Source organism: Myotis nattereri (genome assembly GCF_964212035.1).
Source record: "Myotis nattereri genome assembly, chromosome: 3".
Lineage (NCBI taxonomy): Eukaryota > Metazoa > Chordata > Mammalia > Chiroptera > Vespertilionidae > Myotis > Myotis nattereri.
The window spans coordinates 174,234,421-174,254,960 of NC_138077.1; the positions used below are offsets into that span (position 1 = coordinate 174,234,421).

General features: G+C 40.9%; 1 pseudogene across 1 annotated transcript; it reads right to left on the minus strand.

The window, feature by feature from the left end:
- Positions 1-19,544: 19,544 nt before the first annotated feature.
- Positions 19,545-20,303, minus strand: LOC308515538 (bridging integrator 3-like; annotated as a pseudogene). The gene has a single exon. The product of its transcript is annotated as a bridging integrator 3-like (transcript).
- Between the last annotated feature and the right edge of the window lie 237 nt (positions 20,304-20,540).

Genomic DNA, 20,540 nt, shown 5'->3' on the forward strand with positions numbered 1-20,540 from the left:
TATGTTTCTGGCCTTTGCTTACAATGTTGCGAATCTGCTGGCTGAAGTCCAGTGGTATTTGTTACAATGTTTCTTAAACTGCCCGCTCAGAGGCCTGCAGCGGCAGGCGGGGAACGTTGGAGTCCTCCGTCACTGAAGCAAGCAAGCCTCATGTTAGTTTCAAGCTGCCTGGCTGCCGGCTGCCATCTTGGCTGACAGTTAATTTGCATATCTCGCTGATTAGCCAATGAAAAGGGTAGCGGTCGTATGCCAATTACCATGTTTCTCTTTTATTAGTGTAGATGGGCAAATAGAACCTGGGATCACCACCCTCAAGTAACTTAAACTAAATGAGAATGAACAGCCAGAGCTCATCTTTTCTAAGATTTGTCACACTGGTAATTATTTGATACATGTCTTTCCTCTGTACAGTAAGGTCTGCGGTGGCAAAGACCATATCTATGATTGTATTTTCATCACCTAGCCTAGGGCATACTACATAATAGGGGAATGATGAATATTTGTAGTATGATTGATAGATGACTATGCCCACAATTCCCAGGTAGGTAGAATGTATTAAAAGTCATAAGAGGTGCAAAGAGGGACTTTAGGAAGGCAGAAATTGCATCTTATTTAAAGGAATCTGCAAAATACAAGAAAAAGAGCATTCAAGCTTGACCTTAAAGAATAGATCAAATTTTTTAAAGTCTGAAAGGAAAACAGGAAAGTATCATTTCAGGATAAAAAGGAAAAGCATGGTGGTACCCAATGTGCTTCTGTGAGTTTTGGGTACTTGGCTCCTTTTAAAAAGTTAGTCCTAGTTAAAGAGAAGTTTAATTGTAGGGACCCACAGCTGGTGCCTTAAGTGCCAGATGCTGGTTTTGTTTTACAGTTCACTGTGGCGACACAGCTTAATTGTATATTTACAAGCAAATGCATGTTGTTTCATGAAAACTACTTGATAATTACACAGTGACTACTGGAACCCCTGATAATTACACACTTACACGTCTTACTGCTACCAAGTTATCTCCTGATAGCTGAGTAATTAACTTGTCAACTGAGCAAATGGGGCTGGAGGGAGGTGCCTGGAAGGCTTGCTCCTTTCCTTACAGAGGTCTGTGGGTTCAGTCTGCACTTGTTGAACTTGGTACCAAGTTCATATATTAAGCCTCTGTCAGTCACTTGGTACTTAACCTAGAGGCTAACACATTTCTGTCTCCCTAAACACCCTAAAACTTTGTATTTCTTATTACTTTTAATGCATTTTACCTTGCTGGGAATTGTGGGAGTATCTATTTGTGGATCCATCCATCTACCAATCCATTTATTCATCATGCCAGAAATATTTATTGAGCCACCCCACTCCCCCATGTGCCAGGCCCTGCCTGAGAGTCATCGTTGCTGCCTCTTAAACCAGTGTGGTATAGTCCAAAGAGCATGAATCAGGTTTCAAATGTTGGCACTGTAACTCTTCAGGTCTGTGATGTTGTGCCAGTTTCCTAATCTATAAAATGGGCCTAATCATGCCTACAGGGTGGTCGTTAGGATGAGAGAGAATGAAAAGACTTGGCATAAAATAAGCACTCAATAAACCTTAATGCCACTCTGTCCAATCACTGCCTGCCCCCACACCAGGCTCCAATTAGTCTCTTCCCCAAAATTGTTCCCAGAATCTCTACTTGGGATTGCTAAAATTACTGGATATGGATGAAATAAAAATAACTACACTCATTCCTTAATTCTTAAAACTCAGAGGTATTAACTAAGTCAAAGGGTCCTTTTCTAAAATATATCAAAATTAATAATTCTGGTAATCAGTGGCCCAAACACCTGAAGTGGTAGAGATAAGTAAGATACAGAAGCCTTATTCCTTTACTGTTTTAATTAAACAAATGCCCAATTAAAAAAAAAGCGGGGGTGGGGGGTGGGTGGTCATGATTATACAAAGCATATCCACTCACTGGTAAAAGGTAGAAATCAGGAGTCCTGAGAGTTCCTGATCATTGAAAATTTTCATTGGACTCACCTCCCCCTGCTTTACCACTCCTGTCACAACAGGTGTACAACCTTATAATACATCACCTGTGTGCTCACCACCCAAAGCCTAGTCTCTTTGTCACCTTGTATGTGACTCCCTTTACCCTGTAATCTTTAACTCAAGTCATGAAACAAAAGTATTATTGACAGTTACTGAGCCCATTCTCTGAATTATATTAGTTTGAGTAATAGCTCAGATTCCTTAGAGGTTTCTTTGTTCCTGGCCCTGTGCTTAGGGATTTATATATAGCTTGCTAATGCAATCTTTGATGTAATACAAATTTGAGTTTAGGTGTCTAGTCTCGTCCCAAATTTGCTCCTTACAATTCCCCACAGTATTACCAACTAACTATCCTGGGAGCAAAATTGGCCCATTGCTTATTTGGGCCAAAACGTAATAGAACTTTTACAGCTGGAATGGGAGGCAGTGAGGGACAATGGGAAAGGTTTGAGGCTTTGAAGATGAGAAAACTGGCTTCAGTTCAGTTCAATTCAGTGCAATAGAGAGACATTGAACCTCTATGCCAGGAGTTTTAATGAACATGAACTCACTAGATGATCAACTCTGAGCTTGCGAGTAGGTAGACAAAGAAAAATGAAGACATAGTACCTTCTCTTAAGGAGCTTGTAAGTTATTGGGAAGAGGAGGTACATGAATAGACACTTACAAAATAAAGTGGGCAATATTAAGATAGAGGTAAAGATAGTGATGTGAGAGCAGGGAGGGGAGAAACAGCACAATGAGGATGATTGTTGGCCGATCTTAAGAGATACAGAAGAGAATCTCATTCCAGGCATTGAGAACACACAGTGAAGATACAGAGTAAGGACTTATGGTGGATGTATGAAAAATTATAAAGTAAAAAGAGGGCATATTGACTGTGTGAGCCTGGGAAAATTCCTTTACCTTTCTGAGCCTTTTTATCATAAAATGATTTCAAACAATGTCTATGTCACTGGCTGGTTGCAAAGATTAAAAATGAAAACCAATAAAGTATCCAGAGCAGAAATGTAAAGTAAGATAACACATAAAATACTTGTTCTTTGGGGTGTTCATAGATGTTTTTATTTTAAGTTTCATGGTCAGTTATGATTTGGAAATAAGGAGTTGAACTAAGTACAAACTTTGAGCAGATTTGTTTAAAACTAGAGCTTTTAATATGCTACTTTTCATTGTACCCTTTAAGAGAGAGAATGCATTCCACTTTTACCAAAACTTTTATTTTCTAACTAAGCATCCCAAAGGACTCAGGTCCCATAATCACACTGAGAATTTTTGCCAAGACTGGAAAAGCATATAGCAGTGGTTCTCAACCTTCCGAATGCCGTGACCCTTCAATACAGTTCCTCATGTTGTGGTGACCCCCAACCATAAAATTATTTTCGTTGCTACTTCATAACTGTAATTTTGCTACTGTTATGAATCGTAATGTAAATATCTGATATGCAGGATGTATTTTCATTGTTACAAATTGAACATATAGCATAGTGATTAATCACAAAAACAATAGGTAATTATGTATGTGTTTTCCGATGGTCTTAGGCAACCCCTGTGAAAGGATCCTTTGACCCCCAAAGGGGTTGCGACCCACAGGTTGAGAACCGCTGGCATATAGGATGTCTGGCGTAGCTCTAATCCATCTGATTCCTACCTTTAGGGAAACGGTGTTTCATTATTTTATCACTATATTTGAAGGTCAGGATTTTCTTTATTTCATGACAAATCATAGTCTGTATCACAATAACCCACAGTAATTAAGGGCTCTATGTCTGTAAAGTCATTGAAGAGCTTCCCTTCAAGCCCTAGAGCAGCTGATGTGTGAGAAGGGCTGGACTTACTTCCCTGGCCTCTTCAGGATTTGGCCTACCATCCGGATCAGAACCCACTGCCTTGTAAATAAGAAGACAGCTCCATGCGGTGGCTCTGAGCTCCACAGCGACGGGAAAAACCACTTAGATACTCTGGGCCCCTGTTTTCAGTTCTGAAAACAGGATATTGTGATGCATCATGTGTAGCACCCCTTGAAGAGGCTACAACAATACAGTCTCACACCTCTGGATTTGGTGAGGCAAGAAGCCATGGCTTACGGTACAGAATTTCATAGTTCCACGTGGACTTCATATGCAATGATACCCGGGCAGTAATATAACGTTTGCCAGAAAGAATGAAAGAACCAAGTGGAAGTACAATAGTGTCTCCGTCTAGCCACGGTAAGGGCTAGCAGTTACTAAGTGGTAAATCCGGTTGAAGGAGTGTAGAGGGGAAGGGAAGACCAGGAAGAATGTTATTTGCTTCTATGCAATTTGACCAGTTCAGGAAACTTGCAAATCTGCACCCAAAGTTCTTCCAAAACTACACCCCTATGTATCCAACTGTCCAGTAAGCATCGTCACCTACCAATTCAATAGACACCTCTACCTTAATGTGTTTAGAACAGTGCTTGTGGTTTTCCTCCTCTACATGTCTTTAAAGCAAGGCACATTTAAGAAATCCCACTGTCTAGAGAAGCATCTTTCTGCAGGGGAATGTCAGAATTGGTGCAAACAATGCTGGAGCACAGGATGCGTGAGCTCTGGTCCTGGGTGGTCTGTCTGGAGCGAGCATCTCAGAGTGCTGATTATCCCTAGATGAAAGTCATAGACTGCCAGGCAGGGAAAGAGATGTTAGAATACAGATTCAGGAACTGTCTCATGTGATATGTTAGGAGCACTGTGCTTCCTGCGCATGTAAACTGAGAGCCTGTCTCACACAAGCACACTGCATAGCTCATCCCACTCCCGCCCTCTCTCTACTTCTTTCTCTCCCTCTTCTCTGCCCCGCCCCCCATCTCTCTCTCACATACATACCCTCTGCCTAGTTTCTGTGGACACTACAAAAATGTTCAAGATATATTTTGCATTACCAAACAGCTCTCACCAGTTCACATTTTATCCATTATAGCCCTCATTTACTGAACACCTATTATGAGCTTCTGCTCTGCATCCCTAACCCAATTTAATTCTCACAACATTCCTCTGAAATGGGTATTATAAATTGCATTTTGAAGATGAGGAAACTGAAGAACAGAAAGCTTCAAATTGTTTGTGGTCACACAGCTAGTAAGGGTACCAGTGTGGAGGCAAAAGTACCCAGATGCAAACCCAAGTCTGCCACGCTCCAAAGCACAGGATTCAGCTAAGGATGTCTCAGCAGGCTCTGTCCGTGTGGTGCTGGATAGACAATGCCATCAAGACATCTTTCTGGTGAAAAAAATTAATTTAAAAAACCATGGATCCCGCCTGGACAATATGGCTCAGTTGGTATGAATGTCATCCCAACCACCAAAGGAAGGGTCTTGGGTTCAATTCTCTGTCAGGGCACATACCCAGGTTTTGGGTTCAATCCTAGGTCAGGGGACATAGGGGAAGCAATCGATCAGTGTTTCTCTCTCTGTCTCTCCTCTTTCTCTATCTTTCTCTCTCTCTCATCAATTTTTAAAAAACTCTTATCCTCAGGTGAAGATTTAAAAAAAAAAAAAGAATTACTGATCCCTGCATTGCCTTAAACTTAACACAGCAGCTGGGAAAGCATATATCAAAGAGAGTTCTTATCCCTTCTCTCACGCAGGGAAAAAAAAAAAAATCGAATGAATACTATTTCATCCTGGTTCACCACAGAATTAGCTGTGCGAGGGAAGCAGGAAGCATTTTCTGCTGCCAAAGACAAGTTCCAGAGGCCTGGCTCCAGTGCAGCAACACTGACACCCGGTGGCCAAGTGAGCCCTCCCTGGGCCCTCCCTCAATCCTCTCCTGCAGCCTCAGGTGGGAGGCCCACCAGCCCTCTCAGGCCCTCAGAAAGGGGGCGCTAACCACTGGGCACAGAACCAACCTCTGGGTTAGGATAGCTGCTAGTAGAGACCATTTTGTTCCCATCAGAAGGCAAATACTGCTGCAACCAACTACAAAGCTGGTTTGTGGCATGGGAGAACAAGAAATGTATTCATTTACATATTATTTACCTTGTTCCAAATAAACTTGTAGGCAACTCAAAAAGATACATGCTCATTCAGGTAGGTTATCCATTTTATTTTTTTAATGTTTTTTATTTATTTCAGAGAGAAAAGGAGAGGGAGAGAGAGATAAAAACATCAATGAGAGAGAATCATTGATCAACTGCCTCCTGCATGCCCCGCAACATGGGTATGTGCCTTGACCAGGAATCAAACCTTGACCTCCTGGTTCATAGGTCAATGCTCAAACACTGAGCCACACCAGCCAGGAAATTTTATAATTTGGTGAGCAAGATGAAACAAAGATAGACAATGGTAGAAACCAAAGCACAAGGCCCAGAAATGAAACATATACAGCATGCACAGCTAAAAAATGCCATCCCAGGACATGGACCAGACACACATTTGTCCCTGGAGCTTCTATAAGCCAATGGAAGGAAGCCTCACTGGTTACAGTCTATGAGATGAAACAAACCATAGTTCAAAGAGGAGCAGAACTATTCCTAATACTAACAGGGAAAATGCCCTCTCCTGACGGCCTCACTGGGGCAATTCGTCAAGGTCATGAATAAGATCAGTACACAGAGGTGCATCCTGGCCCAGATGATCTTTCTCTGTGGCTCAGCAACTCAGAAAATGCTATAACCCTTTCACGCATCCCTTCACTTTTGCATTCTTAAAATAGTACAAGGCTTTTCTGTCTTCATTATTGGTTTCGATTGTGCATGTGTGCTTAGAACACTTTGTTCTTCCCCTTTAAATGATTGCTGCCAATTAGTTTTGTTTGTCTAAAATGCAATAAGATTCCATTTTAAGGAGTCAATGTGGGGCTCTTACCGAGAAGCACAATAAATTAATCATTAAATCAATCATATCGATTGGACCTTGCAAGGCATATAAAAATGTAGTGCAAGGAATATTTCCACCAAGGGGTAAGAAAGGACTTCAGTATCTTAGGGGAAGGCAGGTCAGTATTCTCTGGTAGTACTGCCTCATTCCTTCCCTGAGATGTTAGCTTCATTTATCAACTCTAAAATAAATATGGAGACAATTTAATTTCAAACGTCTACCCTAAATAATAGCTTCCATTTATTAAGTACTCAACACTATGCTTAGTGCTTTGATACATTATCTCGCATATCTGAATTCATCTGTGAAGAACGTATTTCTACATCCATTTTGTGGATGAGAATACTGAAGCTAATGGACATAGAAACGTGTTCAACGTGACCCACCTAATGAGAAGTGATTTCGGGATTTGAACCCAGTTCTGAGTAAACCCAAAGCCCATGCTCTTCACAGAAAACTATACCTTAAGAATATAGAACACTTTCCTGCCTATTGCCTGGGCATGTTTGTGCTTCCTCACTTTGTTCCCACACAGGTACAGGGAAGTAGAATGTTGGGGCCAAGATTAGGTTTTATTTGGAGGAGAAAGAATCTTGGTTACCAACATGAGACAAGGAGCAGATGCCCAGAGTAAGTACTGAGACCCCAAACAGACCCCAAAGTGAAGCCCTGAGAAGTGAGCTGGTGGAGATGAACACCAGGGGAGGTAGGAGGTAAGGGGGTTGTGGGGCACTGCTGTCCATATGAAGTGGCACAAAGACCTTATGGAAGTAACTGCCATGATTGGGGGATATACAGATGTACGTTTCAACATTCAAGTCCATATCATGCACCTTGAGCACATCATTTAAAATCTCTAAGCCTCAGTTTCCTCATCTATAAAATGGTAAAGTCATGCCTCCCTCAAAGTGTGGTTGTGAGGTTTAAATGTAACAATGTCTACATGTGAAGTGCTTAAGGGACCATTTGGTACAGAGCAGGTGTGTCAAAAAGGGTGTCCGTTTCTTCCCTCTCTAATCTCCCTTAGCAGAGTCTCTACTGGGGAACCTCTGAACTGGACTCAGTGGTGCAGTGTTCTTACCCTTAACTCTACCAGTAGTTCTAGTCAATTTATCTCTTCATACTCTAAGTAGCATGCCACCAATCCATAATGTGGCTCTACCCCTTTTACCCTCAACATCTCTCCTGGCCCACCACTCATGGGCCAGGTATGGAAAGGTAATCTGCTGGACAAGTGTGAGGAGGGGCGGCTGGTGACAGAGGTGTCTGCTTTGTTGCCTGACTCTCTGCTCATTTTCATGGGAAAAAGCTATCTGGTCTTGGAGAGTGGCTTGATTCTCAAGGACGCAAAGACAGAAAGAAACCTATGCTAATCTCTCCCACCACCTTCTCTCCCACAAGCAGAACTCTCAGGGCAGAGGTAAGCTTCTTTTCAGGGTGATTCACTCAAAATGACTGATATGAAAAGTACTATTGCTTGATAAAATACTAGCCACAGAAAGAGAAAAACCAAGTGAAGAGTTTGGGGTCTTTTTTCTTTTGCTGGGCAAATGCTTTCAACATATGCATTCCTGTTGGCCTGTTAAAAATAAAGGTGGCTATTTATTTACCCCACCACCCCTTGAAGAGGCCAGAACGGCAAGTAGAGGAAGAAAAGTCTCGATTACAGTTGTGGCAGCATTTAAAGGCTGGCTGAGTATTCAGCTGAGATTTGAGCTTGAAATTCTGGTACCAGATACAGTTTAGGATTCTAGGGAGGAACAGGAAATGGCCTAGCTCAGAGTATTCCTTTTCACTTCTTAAGACCATTTATTTTATGGTTCTGACTGCATGCCAAAGCCATTTGGAGTCTTCAAGAGTTTAAATAGCGATGTCCAATTAATAAGGCATAAAACCCTGCAGCTTCCTCAACCCCGTGCATTTAGCCAGCCCTTCTGTGTTCTGAATGTCTAATTGAGAGGAGACACTTGCAGGCCTGCATCTCTGCATCCGGGCTGAGGACGGGAGCAGTCGCAGTGGTTCCCACCATGACTTTGTGTGTTTGGAACCAACTGAGAAGTCATGTCAACATGAATTGCAGCTCCTCATGGATATTGTGTCTATGTTTGGAAGAGGATGAAAGTTCTGGTAGTTTTATTTCTTTCTGAGACATTCTGGAACATTTTAGCAGTGGATCTGTCTCCTGGCTATTTTGGACTACACACTCCCCACCTATTATTTTAATAATGAGGCATTCTGCTAAGGGATTAATGAGGTGGCACTGCTGTGTTCAGAGTGACAATTAAAGCTGTTGTGTGTGTGTGTGTGTTTCCCCGTGATGCATTTTATCTCTTTCAAAATGTTTTGGGTATTTTTTAAAGCTCATGTTTAGATTTTGGATTTTACCTTTACTTGAACAGACTAAAACTTGAAAGTATATGGGAAACAACTTGGTTCCAGGAACATTTGATCATATTTAATGGGAGAGTCCATTAAATCTTTCCTCTTCTGTTCTTTTTTTAAACTAGTTTTAGGTTATAGCAGGTATTTTCTATCCAGTTTAGAAAGGATGAAAAGTTTTTTTCTTTCCTTCTTTCTTTCTTTTTTTTTTTTTTTTTTTTGCCACAGCTTTCACTTTTGTTAGGAGGGGGGAGATGCAGAGAGAAGATCTACAATCTCTTCTCTTCATAATATATAGACTAGACAAACTCTTCTGCTTTTAATAGATGTTTCCTCATTAGCACAATGGGAAAAAATTGTGTTCTATTATCCTTGAGAGGCAGGGCCAAGATTTCCCTCTAAAGACATTATCATATCAAACAACTGCTTTAAATGCAATGTGAAACACAGGCTTTATGGGAAACCTTTGGTTTCTCTCTCCTGCCAAAGGAGTTCTAAAAGATGAGCCCCTTTGTTATGGATGGCCCTGGAGTTCCTCTAATAGGTGTACCAGATGAAAGATAGCTAAAGACATCCCAGATGGACGAGTTGGCTAACAGCAGCACCATAAATACCTGATAGATATACAAGCCACTTGGCATGAAATACGGTCTTTGCTCTGATTTACACTTTTAGTGCATATTTAAACAAATGCCACATTTTCTGGTGGGGGGAGGGCATTAACAATAAAAAATTAGATTTGTGGGAAGGGGGTAAAGAGAAGCTATATATATATATATATATATATATATATATATATATATATATATATATATATTATGTTTCTCTTACTAGAGCACCTTCTTTCTCTCTAGGGATATTCTCCCCCTTTTTTAATGGTGCCCCCACACACACACATAAACAAAGGGGGACAGCTCCATTCTTGTAGATTGATTCTGAGAAATTTTGAGGGATGAAAAGTGTGTGGTATCATGGAAATAGTTTTGACTTTGGAGTCTAGAGATAGGACTCTTTGTTTTTTTTAATCCTCACTTAAAGATATTTTCCCATTGATTTTTAGAGAGAGAGAAAGACAAATATGTATGTGAGAGAAACACATCAATTGGTTGCCTCCTGCATGAGCCAGGGAGGAGCCTGCAACTGAGGTGCATGCCCTTGACCAGAATCGAACCCGGGACCCTTCAGTCACAGGCCCATGCTCTATCCACTGAGCCAAACCGGCTAGGGCAGGACTCTTTCTTTTCATACAACTCTTTGCTTCCTTTTGTCACACTTTTGGCAACAGTGCTGTGTCCGGTACTTAGCAGGCTCTTAGTAAGTACATTTTGTTATTCTGAACCTCAGTTTTCTCATCTGCAAAATGGGAGCAAGTAATATCAATACCACAAAGATTCAGCTCACACTTAACAAGAGCTTCTAGATGCCATATTCTTTGCTTAGTACTTGGTTCAAGCAACCCACCTGCACACATTTAAGATGAAAGGGAAATGAATAAAAATGTACCAACACATGAGGAGACCACAAGATAGTTAAATCAAGCAAACGTGAGTTCAAATCCCAACTCAGCCACTTGCTAGCTTGGTGACATTGGAAAAATTACTTAGCCCATCTTGGCTTCCAATTGTCAATTTCTAAAATGGAATATTAATAGTTTCTACCTCATAGGGTTATTGAAAAGATTAAATAAAATGATGCATTAAAACTCTTAAGAAATTGCCTGCATCTAAAAAGTACTCTATAAATCTCCATCAGCAACTTGGCTGTAATTAATGAAATCTTGTGCCTAAAATGAATTCCTCACTACATTGCCCTGATCAAACCATAAGCTGGAAAGATATCTTTGCTTTTGACATTACAATCTAAATAGATTCTGGTATATCCAAAAAAGAATCCCTGAGACAATTAACGGTTTTGAAATCACTTTATGTGGAAAATGGTTGAATAACCTAATATTTGAGTTTAAGGAGAAAAATCCATCACTATACATAAATTTGAGGAGGAATCCAAGTCCTATGGATTTTTAAGGGCAAAACTGGCACCATCTGGTGGAGAGATAGACACTTCTTTTACTTAGAAGAGGACTTTCAGAGACTTAAGGCTTTCTGAAAATAGAATTTTCTGTTTCATATAGAAATTAATCTCCTGATGGTAAGGTTAAGAGACTAGACTTCCTTTCTGTGTTGCAGGTCCAAGCCTAAGGTAGAAGACTGGACTTCCTTCAACCTTAAGTGTTTTGTGAGTCCACACATGTATTAGCAGTCTGACTCTCCTCATCTATATATATATATATATATATATATATATATATATATATATATATATAAAAGCCTAAGCAACCATTATGATCAGACAGTAACTATGATGCACACTGACCACAGAGGGGAAGGTGCTCAATGCAGGAGCTGCCCCTGGTGGTCAGTGTGCTCCCACAGCCAACCTCTCATGGCCAGCCAACTTTCCACGGTCCCTCCCCTCATCCATCCGGCCCTGATCAGGACTGGGCGAGATGGCCCTGACCAGCCCCGATTGCCAGCCAGGCTGAGGGACTCCACTCGTGCAAGAATTTGTGCACCAGGCCTCAAGTGTTATATATTGAATGGCAAAAATCCAGAAAGATGCTGACTCTCCAGTTGCTTAGTGCTGTGAGTTAAATTTCACCTAGCTAGTTCCGCCCTAGTTATAAAAAGTTATCACTTTACTGTGAGCTTCTCCAAGTGTCCTTCCTTGTGTATAAGGCCAAACACTTCACATTTCCTTTTGATTCTGCTCCCTCCCATGTTCTCTAGGTTTAGATATTAGCTCCTTCCTTTCTAACTTGTTGCCTCCTCTAAAAAGGAGCCAAACTGAAACCTAAAAGCATACTCTAAGCCAGTGGTTCTCAACCTTCCTAATGCTGTGACCCTTTAATACAGTTCCTCATGTTGTGGTGACCCCCAACCATAAAATTATTTTTGTGGCTACTTCATAACTGTAATTTTGCTACTGTTATGAATCGTAATGTAAATATCTGATATGCAGGATGTATTTTCATTGTTACACATTGAACATAATTAAAGCATAGTGATTAATCACAAAAACAATATGTAATTATATATGTGCTTTCCAATGGTCTTAGGCAACCCCCATGAAAGGGTCGTTCGGCCCCCAAAGGGGTCGCGACCCACAGGTTGAGAACCACTGCTCTAAGCTCTCCTGTGTTCCTCCAACTCACACTTTATTTTCCCTCTTTCATCTCAGTCATGTGCTCTTGCTGTCTCCAGTTACTCAACTCTCATCTACAACTCAGTCCACCAACATCCCCAACATACAGCTGAAACAATTCCAGCAACAGTTTTTCAGGACTTTGATACTGTCCAATGCAACAGACATCTTTCAGATGTCCTATTTACTCGAAGAGATGGTATTCAAAGTGAGCATTGGCTTGATATCAGTACAGAAGCTAATATCATCACCACTATCATCATGGGTGCCCCATAGTGTGAGCATGGAATAATGACGGTCCTAATGGTATGCGGTGGGTTAGCAAAAGTAGCTTTGAAACAAATGATATGAATTTCAATTATCTTTCAATCCATTTGATTATACCAAAGAGGACAACACCAGTTTTGTGCTCTATATCTTTGACACCTCTCTAACACTACACTAATCTTTATTTTTCACAAAGAAAGTATACATTAAGCAGCAGGCCTTCCAGATATGACTCTATTGAAAGAATTTTATAACACTATTTTATGTACTTATTTTTGTTATTACAATCATTTAAGGCACATGAAATTGCTTTTCAGTCATGATGGCATTATACATTTTCTTCTTAAAATGCATTCATGTAAATAAAATGTAAGGAGGGTAGTTGATTTATGGAAAAATGTTAAATAAAAGTGTAAGTGCTATGCAGACATGGTGAAACCTGAAAGGGAACACCAGTGAATAGAATTTGGAAAACCATAATTTGTTTGAAAACGTGGAATTTGGAGTCAGACAAAATTGGCTCAATAGCCAAGGCCTACTAAATAATGTAAGACAATTTACTTAAACTGTTTTGGTCTTAACATCTTCATTTGGAAAAATGAAGAACATAATAATCTCCTTAATAGGACTATGGAGAGGTATTAAAAGAGGAAATATTTTAAAAGTGCTGAGCACAACACAGTGCTTAGCACAAAGTAGTCACATCCTTCCCTTTCCTTCTGCTGACATTGCTCTCTGCTCCTAAGCTCCTCCTTCCAGAGTGTAACCTGTGGGCAGGCTCGTGTGTCTAATAGTCTCCGAGTTCTCTGCTAGTCAGTTACTCTGACAGGCTAGCCTGGGGCCTGCAATTCAGCTTCCAAGAGGGCGCAATGACTGCCTGCAGGTGGCAGGACCTCCCAGACACCTCCCACAGATATCTCCCTCCTCCTCTTTGTCAAGGAGTATGAGTTATTTGTTCCTCCTCTATGTGCAAGCAGCTAACAATCTGCCCTTTAATTGGGACCCCTGCGAGGAGTCCAGGAGCCAAACCAGTGCAGTCAAGACAATGAGAACTGTTGATTTCTGGCTTCTTAAGCACTCTTCACCAGATATAAAGTCAAACCCCATTGCAACCCTTACAAGCTTGGGAAAAACACTTAGTTTCTCTGTCTGAGCTACAATGTCCATATCTGCAAAATGGAATTATTAAGGGCCTTGTTTTAGGGCCATTGGGAAAATATCAAGGCCTCTAGCACAGTGCCCAGCACCTGATATGAAAGCTGCTCCATTCTCTCGGCATTGCTACATTTATGAGCAGACCACTGTTTCAGAGCTGAAAAGAATCTGGAAATTATTAAATCTTTCTTTCATCAGAAAGAATCTTCTCAAACTTTCCACTCTCCAGCTTGATGCTCCCCAGCTTGAGAGGTAGCCAGTTTCATTTTTTATAGATTACAGTTGTTTAAAATTCTATTCAAATACTGAGTCTAAATTTGCCTTCATTTATCTGTTGTTCTTTCTGGAGCACGGCTGGGTAAGTCTAAGATTTAATGATTTAGTCATTACTAGAGGCCTGGTACATGAGATTTATGCACTCAGCCCGGCCTGCACCCTCTCGCAGTCTGGGAGCTCTCAGGGGATGTCTGGCTGCTGGCTTAGGCCCACTCCCCACACTGCCTGCTGCTGTGGAGGCGGAAGAGGCTCTTGCCACAGCAGCTGCGCTCGCCAGTGGTGAGTCCAGCTAATGGCTGAGTGGCGCTCCCCTTGTGGGAGTGCACTGACCACTAGGTAGCAGCTCCTGTGTTGAGCATCTGCCCCCTGGTGATCAGTGCATGTCACAGCTAACCGTTGTTCCACCATTCAGTTGATTTGCATATTAGCCTTTTATTATATAGGATTATTAATCTGTTTCCAGAAGGCCTCTGATCTGTAATTCCTCCAACATCTCCAGTTCCTATGAATGGTTTTCCCTCTGCCTTTGACTTCTCAGTACCAGATGATTTTTCTTTAAGTTAGTCCCATGAGCCTCATTTATGGTCATTCTGGTGCAGAAAGAAGGTGTATTATTTTAGGGTTTCTATGCAGCAAATAAGAGTGGTTAAGAAGCTAGCATCTAAAGGAGAAGACAACACAAGTTTTCTTTAAAACCTAGAGAAAGATTGAGGGAGAAGGGAAGCCACATAGTGGTTTGGGGAACAACCACTACATAGAAGAATAAATTCAGAATAGCATGCCTGGCCGGAAATGATTAGGGCAAAATCATATAAGGTAAGAGTTGGAAGAGTTGTTGAATTTCTATCTTTTAAAATATATTTTTTATTGATTTTTCTTTTTTAGAGAGAGGGGAAGGGAGAGGAATAGAGAGATAGAAACATTGATGAGAGAGACCCATCAATCAGCTGCTTCCTGCACACCCCCTATTGGGGATCGAGCCTGCAACCTGCATATGTGCCCTGACTGGGAATTGAACCGGGAACCTCTTGGTTAATGGGTCAACACTCAACCACTGTGCAGCACTGGCCAGGCTCGCTTTATATTTTGTTCTGATATTACTGGTGAGAGTTGGAAGTTGCCATGGATAAATGATACATGCAGCCACACAATACCCAAGTTAGCTCCCAGTTCTCTGATGCCTAACCCAGTGTTCTTTCCCCTCACCACATTGTCCTGCCCACCTGCTACCATTTTCCCTCCTGATGAGTTCCCCCAGTCTCCTTGGACCAGGGTCAATGGAGTCATTTTCAGTTCTATCAAGTCTGCACAACATTGGACTTCCAACAAGGCTACTAAAGCCTTTAATACTTAGAATTAAGGATATAAGAATCTAGAATCTCGGAAAGAAAACGGATAGTCTAGTACAAATTTTTATTTACCCAGGGGTGGGGGGGAGTACAAAAAACAACAAAGAAAACACAAGATAAGATCTGAATTTACTTTGCCAACGTTACATATCTTATTGGTAGAGCTGAGATGCAAGCAATAAGAATAACTAATTTTAGATTTTAGTGAACGGTTATTATGTATCAGACATAGTATGTAATGATCTTCATAAGCACTGCCTCATTTATTGCTCTCAGCAACTCAGAGGTACACAACATTGTGCCTGCTTATTTTGGATGAAGAAACCAAAGCATGAAGCACTCACCTGTCTCAGGAGACATCGTACAGTTAGTTGTGCAGAAGATACTGGGCAAACAGGTGACTAAGACTTCACCATCATCCACTCAAGAGCACACAGTCTGGTTATAAAGACACACACAAGTAAATCTAAGACACTGTGAGGAATGTAACAGTAAGAAATATGGATAGAGGCGGCTCAGAAAATGAAGTAACAAATTTCCCTTTGCTCTACTTTACATACAAATTTGAACCCCATTACTCTTTTTCTTAACATTATAGCATTTTTGATGTTATGAAAACTGTTTTTTTGTACAGCCTCATAATGTTCTGTGAAATGAATAAACTAACATTTATTTACACAGAACTGTTTTATAATATTAACTATGACAGATAATTCTTCAATGAACATCCATAAATATTAAACATTTTTTTCCTTTGACCATAAAATAGAGTTAGTGGTACAACTTGTTCCAATTTCTTTCCCAAAAGCCACTTCCCTCATTTTACATATGAGCAAGCTAATGTCCAAAAGCACTAAGCCATTTGACATATTAAAATAATTATTAAATAGTTGATCTGAGCATGGATCACAGGTCACAATGTTTTCAAGATGACGCCTAAAGATCTAAAGATAAAAATATTCCTCTGGGTCAAGATTTCACAGTCTTAGCATTACTGATGTTGGGGCCAGGTAATTCCTTCTTACAGAAGAATGGCCTGCAATTGTAGAATGTTTAGCAACAACCTTTGCCTCTACCCAATAGATACCAATAGTGCCCAGACACATACCAGTTATGAAAACCAAAAATATCTCCAAACATTCCCTGCATGAGGAATGGCCAAATTGCCCTTGGTTAAGAACCACTGCTCTAGGTTCCTGCTGCTTAGTTTCTTAAAGCAGATCCTCATTGACAGTAATGCCAGTAAGAAGTCATCCCTTTCAATTTTGAATAGACTGATTCACAGCCATATCTGCACAAATGAATAAACTAAAACATACATAATAAACCTCAGTATATTCCGGATAAAATGCCAAAAGAGTTTTGAAGCAGGTTATCCAAAACAACAGAAGGAGTATATTATTTTGAAAGGCTTTTAAGATACCTACTAGTGTCCAGGAGAATATATGAATCACTCAGACAATAAAGTGAAGGAAAAGAACGTAGGAACAGAAGTCAACACCATGGCTCTCATGGTCTTCCAAGATGCAAAACTTGTAGGATTTCACTGGAAAGACGAACCATATGGAGAACTTGTTACCTGGCACTAGTTTTAATGCATCCTTAGGTGGTGATGCAGGGCCTTGAAGAAGTCAGAGGAGAAGAGTGTAAAGCTGGAGGATCGCTTCCAGCTAATGTGTAGGTGCCTGGTTTCTTAGAACAGAGAATGGAGGACATTAGAATCTTGTAATGAGTCCTCATATGTGACCACTGACAGCATCCCTTGCCACTCTGATTTTAAGAGAGTGTGGTTAAAGGGTGCTAGTGGGTCTCTCCAAAGCCATGCAGCAAAAAGTAAACAGAATTTGGCACAATCTAGGCTTCGCTTGAATCATTCTCATATGTAATATCGAAAGAAAATAAGTCAGAAGTGGGTACAAAAATGGCCTGAAGATAAATTGCCATAAAATACATAGAGTAAAGGGTTCTGGCAAAGCAGTACTGAGCCATTGTTCTTCCTCATTCATCTCTGCATCTTCAATTTGACAATAAAATGCCTAACCAACAGCAAATAGACTCCTCAGTGCGGCAGCGAAGAGGGAAAGGCTCATAGTAATTATTAGCTGCATGTTCATAGGCAGGTTTCTTCACTTTCCTGAGACCAGTTTACTTAATTGAACAACTACCTCCCCATGCTGATTTCAGAATCAATGAGATAATCTATAACTCACCTAATACATTGTCTGCTACATGGTAAACAATAAATGTTCGTTCTTTTTCCCTTTATCACTCTTCAATACTCAGGTTGTGGGCAAGTGGGCAAGTGACCACTTTTCTTATCTTGAATTTGTTTTGGCATTTTGTGAAATAAATGTTTCAATTAAAATCCAGGTTAGAGTTGAATGGTAATTACTGTCATTTTCTCTATTATGTGAATGAGACCCTAGTGCTTGGATATATTAGGTGCTCACTAAAAAATAAATGCATGAATGAATAAACTGATCAGGTAATAAAGTCTTGTTATTGGGAAAAATAGTATTTATTCAGTGTCTACCCTTGCTAATCACCTTGATATACTCTCGCTAGCCTTCAATTTATTTAATTTTCTCAAAGTTTTGTCCCATTTTTTAATGTGGCTTAAGTTATCTAGATAAGGTCATCTGGCTAGTAAGTGGGTTTGACTGAGCTTCAAAGCCAAGTGTGCTAATTTCTAAGCCTGCATATCTATAAGCTATCAGACAAGGAGGTATCCAATGCAGGGACCAATTATCAATCATCTCTATATTCTATCATAAATTAAAGTGCCCCAAAAATGACATCTCAAAGTCCTAAGCCCACTACCTCAGAATGTGAACTTATTTGGAAATAGAATCATTGCAGATATAATTAGTTAAAATAAGGTCATACTGCAATAGGGTGGACCCTTCATTTAAAATGACTTGTGTCCTTACAACAAGAGGAGACAGACACACAGGCAGAGGATGGCCATGGGATGATGGAGCAGACTGGAGTGAGGCCAAGGAATGCCAAGGAAACTTGGGAGCATTCAGGATACCAGATTGCTGAAAACTCAATTCTGAGAATGTTGAACCCTGGATTTATATCTAAAATTGGCATTTTAAAAATAGGCCTTTATTTATCTGGATATAATCATAATGCCTGCCACCACCCCCAGACAGGCCTGCTGCTCTAATGCCAAGTTACCCAAGGGGCAATTGCTGGGATGTCCTCGTTGGCTATGAAGTGGCCGAGAAGACCAATTCTCAGAGTAAAAAGTCCATGCGGGTGGTAGAAAACTCAGGTTAAGTGTACTTTTGTCACTAAATACCAGCTATTTACCACAGAGCTCTCAAATGAGACCTTTTTACATGCATCCGAGCGAGATGATAGACTGTTTGCTAAATGCCATTGCATAGAGAATCACATTTTGAGAAACTACCTAATGCATAAGGTTTCTAATGCTGTAAAATATAGTAGCAAAAATTAAATGCCACTCACTTTTTCAGAGATGAATTAATGGACAGCTTAGTCAAATTCAAAGCTTTTTGATGCATAAAACTTTCTAAATGGAACCGTTTCATCAATAAACACTATAACAAAAACCTGTCTAGATGGTTTTTTTCTTTGTGGAGGGGAGGGGTACTTTTCTGAGTGCTTTGTTGCTCTTCCAGATAACAAATGAACACCACCCAATGAGAATGGGTGGACTCCCCACATGCATCTTATGAAGATAGATGTGATCCCAACCATGCAAGCAAGGTTAAGACCTCAAGTGAGCTGACAAAGCCCATGCTCTTGGAAGGCCAGAAGCTCTGGCCCTAGGCCAGGATGAATTTCAGATGGATTTTTTTAAAAAATAAGAAAGCCCCTGGGGTTTTTCTACACTGTCTACTTGTGTCTGCAGACTCTCGCCATTGGGTGAGGAGATAGTAGCCTGCTTGGGGCTCTTGGTACCAGGCTCATGCTAAAGAGTTGGTGAGGTAGAGCAGGAGCTGCCTCTGTCCCCAACCCTCCAGATGCCAGCCTTTCCCAGAGGGAGATCTTTCTGCAGGCCAGCTGCCTGAGCCTAAGCTTGAAAAGACTAGAGAGACTGACTGATGTCCCTGGAGTCTTCCCAGGGTAATAGGCATTTACTCATCAGCTCACTCTGTTTGGCCTTATTCTCCCTTTCCCACTGGGTAGCCAGGCTGGTCAAGTTGTTGGGTCAAGTCTCCACAGATCTTAAACATTTCAGAGCAGTGTACCATCTGCACTAGGATAAGGAGCTCAAAGCAAGGCTGGAAGTAGTCAGGTTGACTGTTGTAAAATCACAGCATCTCATCCAGGGGCTGCTTGATCTTGGCTACCAAGTTGTCTCCTACAAGCTGAAGCTCGTCTTGGGCCAGGTGGAGTTTGACTAGCACTGGTCCTTTTCCTTGACTTCTCCACCTTGACCTTCAATCTGCTATAGTCCTTTAAGGCCTGCTCCTGCTATTTCACTGCCATGATGATACTTGGGAAGACACTGCCACACTTTATTAAGGGTTCAATCCAGGTCCTTTGGATCTGGTTCACATTTTGCTGATTGAAGGCATCCAACTGCTTCATGGCCATGCCCAACGCTGTCACCATATTCAGGAAGTCCTGGTCTTGCTCACAGAAGGCATTGGAGAAGACATCTAAGGATATTTTCTTTCACAGCAGATTTGGACATGGCTAGGTCAGCAATGGGGCTCTTCTGCAGCCTCTTGATCTGGGCTTCCAGCTGCAGTTTCTCATGCTCCTTTTTGAAGTCTCTCTCCACTGTGTGGGGAATAATCTGTTTCTTGGGTTGCCCAATCTGGAAATGAATCCAGATCATGGTCCTGAACCTGGCCCTGAGAGTGGGGTCCTCAACTGCAACTCAATTTACCTTTTTTCTTTTCTTTCTTAAGGATACTTATTTTACTTAGAGTGGAAAATTACACAAGCATATGTATGAAACATTACATATATATAGAATGCTCATGGGGGTCATATCAACGCAGAAGCAAGAAGCTAGAAGCAAGGAAGAATTCTCCCACATTGGTTTCAGAGGGAGAATGGTCCTGCCAACACC